A 6,179-nucleotide genomic window follows, 5' to 3' on the forward strand; every position below is an offset into this window, starting at 1 on the left:
CCCAACGTAGGAGCACCTCAATACATAAGGCAACTGCTAAAAGCTATAAAAGAGGAGATCAACAGTAACACAGTAATAGTGGGGGACTTTAACACCTCACTTACACCAATGGAAAGATCATCCAAACAGAATATGAATAAGGAAGCAGAAGCTTTAAATGACACAATAGACCAGATAGATTTAATTGATATTTAGAGGCCATTCCATCTGAAAACAGCAGATAACACTTTTTCTCAAGTGCACATGGACCATTCTCCAGGATAGATCACACCTTGGGTCACAAATCCAGCCTCGGTAAATTTAAGAAAATTGAAATCTTGTCAAGCATCTTTACTGACCACAACGCTATGAGATTAGAAATCAATTACAGGGGAAAAAACGCATAAAAAACACAAACACTTGGAGGTTAAACAATACGTTACTAAATAACCAAGAGATCACTGAAGAAATCAAAGAGGAAATCAAAAAATACCTAGAGACAAATGGCAAAGAAAACACAACCATCCAAAACCTCTGGGATGCAGCAAAAGCAGTCCTAAGAGGGAAGTCGATAGCAATACAATCCTACCTCAAGATATGAGAAAAATCTCAAATAAACAATCTAACCTTACACCTAAAGGAACTAGAGACAGAAGAACAGAAGAAAAAAAACCCAAAGTTAATAGAAGGAAAGAAATCATAAGAATTAGTGGAGAAATAAATGAAATAGAAACAAAGCAAACAATAGCAAAGATCAATGAAATTAGAAGCTGGTTCTTTGAGAAGATAAACAAAATTGATAAACCTTTAACAAGACTCATCAAGAAAGAAAAGGGAGATGACTCAGAAAAATAGAATTAGAAATGAAAAAGGAGAAGTAACAACTGACACTGTGAAATACAAAGGATCATGAGAGATTACTACAAGCAACTATATGTCAATAAAATGGACAACCTGGAAGAAATGGACAAATTCTCAGAAAAGCACAAACTTCGAAGACTGAACCAGGAAGAAATAGAAAATATAAACAGACCAATCACAAGCCCTGAAATTGAAACTGTGATTAAAAATCTTCCAACAAACAAAAGTTCAGGACCAGATGGCTTCACAGGAGAATTCTATCAAACATTTAGAGAAGACCTAACACCTCAAACTCTTCCAAAATATAGCAGAGGGAGGAACACTCCCAAACTCAAACTACAAGGCCACCATCACCCTGATATCAAAACCAGACAAAGATACTACAAAAAAAGAAAATTACAGACCAATATCACTGATGAATATAGATGCAAAAATCCTCAACAAAATACTAGCAAACAGAATCCAACAGCACATTAGAAGGATCATACACCATGAACAAGTGGGGTTTATCCCAGGAATGCAAGGATTCTTCACTATATGCAAATCAAACAACGTATACACCATATTAACAAATTGAAGGATAAAAACCATATGATAATCTCAATAGATGCAGAAAAAGCTTTTGACAAAATTCAACACCCATTTATGATAAAAACTCACCAGAAAGTGGGCATAGTGGGAACCTACCTCAACATAATAAAGGCCATATATGATAAACCCACAGCAAACATCATTCTCAATGGTGAAAAATTGAAAGCATTTCCTCTAAGATCAGGAACAAGACAAGGATGCCCGCTCTTGACACTATCATTCAACATAGTTTTGGAAATCCATTCATGGCAATCAGAGAAGAAAAAGAAATAAAAGGAATACAAATTGGAAAAGAACTAAAATGTCACTGTTTGCAGATGACATGATACTATACATAGAAAATCCTAAAGATGCCACCAGAAAACTACTGATGCTAATCAATGAATTTGGTAAAGTTGCAGGATACAAAATTAATGCACAGAAATCACTTGCATCCCTATACACTAGCAATGAATTAGCAGAAATAGAAATTAAGGAAACAATCCCATTTACCATTGCAACAAAAAGAATAAAATACCTAGGAATAAAACTACCTGAGGAGACAAAAGACCTGTATGCAGAAAACTATAAGATACTGATGAAAGAAATCAAAGATGACACAAACAGATGGAGAGATATACCATGTTCTTAGATTGGAAGAAACAAGTTTGTCAAAATGATTCTATTTCCCAAAGCAGTCTACAGATTCAATGCAATCCCTATCAAATTACCAATGGTATTTTTCACAGAACTAGAACAAAAAATTTTACACTTTGTATGGAAACACAAAAGACCCCAAATAGCCAAAGCAATCTTGAGAAAAAAACAAAACAGAACAAAACAAACAAACAAACATGGAGGTGAAAGAATCAGACTCCTTGACTTCAGACAGTACTACAAAACCATAGTAATCAAAACAGTATGCTACTGGCACAAAAACAGAAATATAGATCAATGAAACAGGATAGAAAGCCCAGAGATAAACCCACATACCTATGCTCACCTGATCTATGATAAAAGAGGCAAGAATATACAATGGAGAAAAGACAGCCTCTTCAATAAGTGGTGCTGGGAAAACTGGACAGCTACATGTAAAAGAATGAAATTAGAACACTCCCTAACACCATACACAAAAATAAACTCAAAATGGATTAAAGACCTGAATGTAAGACCAGACACTACAGAACTCTTAGGGGAAAACATAGGCAGAACACTCTTTGACATAAATTACAACAAGATCTTTTTGACCACCTCCTAGAGTAATGAAAATAAAAACAATAATAAACAGATGGGACCTAATGAAACTTAAAATCTTTTGCACAGCAAAGGAAACCATAAACGAGATGAAAAAACAACCCTCAGAATGGGAGAAAGTATATGCAAACGAAGCAACTGACAAGGGATTAATATCCAAAATATACAAATAGCACGTGCAGTTCAATTTCAAAAAAACAAACAACCCAGTCAAAAAATGGGCAGAAGACCTAAATAGACATTTCTCCAAAGAAGATATACAGATTGCCAACAAACACATGAAAGGATGCTCAACATCACTAATCATTAGAGAAATGCAAATCAAAGCTACAATCACCTCACACTGGTCAGAATGGCCATCATCAAAAAACCTACAATCAATAAATGCTGGAGAGGGTGTGGAGAAAAGGGAACCCTCTTGCACTGTGGGTGGGAATGTAAATGGATGCAGCCACTATGGAGAACAGTATGGAGGTTCCTTAAAAAGCTAAAAATAGAGCTGCCATATGACCCAGCAATCCCACTACTGGGTGTATACCCAGAGGAAACCATAATTCCAAAAGATGTATGCACCCCAATATTCATTGCAGCTCTATTTACAATTGCCAGGACATGGAAGCAACCTAAATGTCCATCAACAGTGGAATGGATAAAGAAGATGTGGTACATATATACAATGGAATATTATTCAGCCATAAAAAGGAATAAAATTGTGCTATATGCAGAGACATGGATGGACCTAGATACTGTCATACAGGGTGAAGTAAGTCAGCAAGAGAAAAACAAATATCGTATATTAACACATATATGTGGAATGTAGAAAAATAGTACAGATGAACCTATTCGCAAAGCAGAAATAGAGACAGAGACATAAAGAACAAACGTATCGACACCAAGGGAGGAAAGGGGGTGGGTGGGATAAATTGGGAGATTGAGATTGATATATATACACTACTATGTATAAAATAGATAACTAATGAGAACCTACTGCATAGCACGGGGGGGGGGGGAAGAAGATACAATCTGTTTGTAAGACATATATTAAGGTAACCTTAAAAATGCATTTTAATATACAGTAGTTGTAGACAAATACTGTTTGATTCCACTTATACAAGGTACCTAGAATAGTCAAATTCATAGAGTCAGAAAGTACATTGAATGATGCCAGGGGCCAAGGAGTGAGGGGTGGGTTGGGGAGGGGGAATGGGGAGTTAGTGTTTAATGAGGACAAAGTTTCAGTTTAGGAAGTTGAAAAATTCTGGAGATGAATGATGGTGAGATTTGCACAACTATGTGAATGTACTTAGTGCCACAGAACTGTACAGTTAAATATGGTTAAAATCATGTATTTTATATTATGTGACTTTTACCACAATAAAAAAAAACTTTAAAAAAAATCAGGAGACTTTCCTGCTTGAAATCCTTCAATAACTATGTTTCTCTTAGAATAAAGTCCAGATTCCTTATTATGCCTACCAGGCTCTACATGATATGCTTTACTCTTAGGTCTTCAACCTCACCCCCTGCCATTACCACTCTTTTATTCTATGCTTTAGTTATGTTAAAATTTATTTAGTTGCTCTAAGCTTTATCAGTACTAAACTTTTCCCACTCATCCACTGATCCACTTTGTCTGGATAATTCTTACCCTCTGCTTTCTCTAAGAAAGTTTTCCTTAATACTGTAAAGTTTAGTATTGAAATTGAGCAGAACCCTGTGGGGCTCCTGGGCTCAAAAGCCTTTCTGTCTCCTGTTTCTTGACTCCGGCCTCCATGACCTTCCCTGGGTTCCAAAGGGCAGAGTCCAACAGTTGTTAATCTGGGAACGGAAGGGATGCAAAGACAAGGGAGGGGCAGCCAGGAAACAATAGTGCAGTCTTAAGGCATGGTCCTGGTTCCACCTCAAGGGATGCACATAACAATGTCTTTAAGCTCTTTAACATGTCATCATTCTTCATACCAGAGAAAGACCACCTGAGGCTACATTAAAGGAACCAGAGAAACTGATCAAGAAGATTACCTGAGATCAGATTAGAGGAGTGCAGGCCCTGCATACACCCTAATCTTATCAGCAACCTCACCCTTGAACCATTGCTATAAAACTCCTCATCAAATCCTCCCCTGTTGGGACACATAGTTGTTGGGGCAGGAGACTACTATGTCCACCTTTGCCTGGCAAAGCAATAAAGCTATTCTTTTCTACTTCACCCAAAACTCTGTCTCCAAGATTCGATTTCACACTGGTGCACAGAGGCTGAGCTTTCGGCATCAATATCTATTGAGATTTTATCAAGTATGAGAGTGTGCTAAGAGCTTTACATACGTATTCCTATTTAAATCTTGACAAAATGTCTCTTGTGTTTACCTCCATAACACACTCATAGAAATTTCATAGTTCTTACCACATTTTCTTTTGTCAACTATTTGTCTATATTAATTATATTGGCCTGATCACATTAGAAAAAGAGAGGGGAGGGCTTCCCTGGTGGTGCAGTGGTTGAGAATCTTCCTGCTAATGCAGGGTACATGGGTTCGAGCCCTGGTCTGGGAAGATCCTACATGCTGCCGAGCAACTAAGCCTGTGCGCCACAACTACTGAGCCTGCGCGTCTGGAGCCTGTGCTCCGCAATGGGAGAGGCTGTGACAGTGAGAGGCCTGTGCACCGCAATGAAGAGTGGCCCCCGCTTGCTGCAACTAGAGAAAGCCCTTGCACAGAAACGAAGACCCAACACACCAAAAATAAATTAATTAATTAGTTTAAAAAAAGAAAAAGAGAGGGGAAATGTACAAATTAACTATAAATAAAAATTGGGCCATAACCACAGATATAGTTAAAATTTTACAGCCCTTGAGATAATATGGTAAAAAAAATTAGGCCAATCAATTTTTTAAATGTAGGTGGTGGAGATAATTTTCTAAAATAATAGAAATCATCCAAATTGATTCAAAAAGAAAAAGAGGATTTCTGTTTCTGATAAGACAACAGACAATATTACTAGACTAAACTTCCTATTTTAAATAACTAAGATGCTAGATAAAAACTTTAAAATGTTTTATTAAGAGCACTGTTGAATGCTTGATTCAGCAGCACATATGCTAAAATTGGAATGATACAGAGAAGATTAGCATGGCCCCTGCACAAGGATAATACACAAATTTGCGAAGCGTTCCATATTTAAAAAAAAAAAAAGCACTTTTGAGCTGTAAAGAAAGTAAGAAATTCTCAATCCAGGGATATAGTGATGGTGTGAACCAGAGAGGTAAAATGAATTTGAGGGCCTTTGCCAAACTAGATGAACTTGGGTATCAGTTTTCATAGTCTCATGGCACATGGAGTACAGGAGGAAAATTTTGTGATCTGCTCAAAATAGGGAGTATAAGAAGAGATCTTTCCCCCTTTAAGTCAAAGACCCCGAACGGTTTCACCTTAGTGTAAGAGAGAACTAGAAATACTGCTCACTTTCACCAAAGATTACACGAAAATCTGTCTGAAACTTGGCAGTTTAGCAGAGGAAG

The 6,179-nt window shown here is 37.0% G+C and overlaps 1 non-coding gene across 1 annotated transcript; it reads left to right on the top strand.

Moving 5' to 3' along the window:
* The first annotated feature begins 5,735 nt into the window (after positions 1 to 5,735).
* On the top strand, positions 5,736 to 5,842 carry LOC114236230 (U6 spliceosomal RNA). The gene has a single exon (XR_003622219.1). It is a non-coding gene; the product is annotated as a U6 spliceosomal RNA (small nuclear RNA).
* Positions 5,843 to 6,179: the final 337 nt, after the last annotated feature.

This window comes from Balaenoptera acutorostrata, chromosome 1 (assembly GCF_949987535.1).
Source record: "Balaenoptera acutorostrata chromosome 1, mBalAcu1.1, whole genome shotgun sequence".
Lineage (NCBI taxonomy): Eukaryota > Metazoa > Chordata > Mammalia > Artiodactyla > Balaenopteridae > Balaenoptera > Balaenoptera acutorostrata.